Here is a 244-nt window from a genome sequence, read left to right on the forward strand (position 1 = left end):
CACCTCGCTTGGACTTCGAGGCTCTAGCACGTGCCTCCCTTTTGGCTTTGCTGAACGCTAGGGGGAGAAGCCACAACCTTAAACCCGAGGCTCCAACAGATCTCCTTAAGTTATGTTCATTTTCTTAAGTCCGAGGCTCCAATAGATCTTAAGTTATGTTCATTTTCTTAAGTCCGAGGCTCCAACAGATCTCCTTAAGTTATGTTCATTTTCTTAAATCCGAGGCTCCAACAGATCTTAAGTT

The sequence above is a fragment of the Olea europaea genome, chromosome 14 (assembly GCF_002742605.1).
Source record: "Olea europaea var. sylvestris chromosome 14, O_europaea_v1, whole genome shotgun sequence".
NCBI classification, from domain to species: domain Eukaryota; kingdom Viridiplantae; phylum Streptophyta; class Magnoliopsida; order Lamiales; family Oleaceae; genus Olea; species Olea europaea.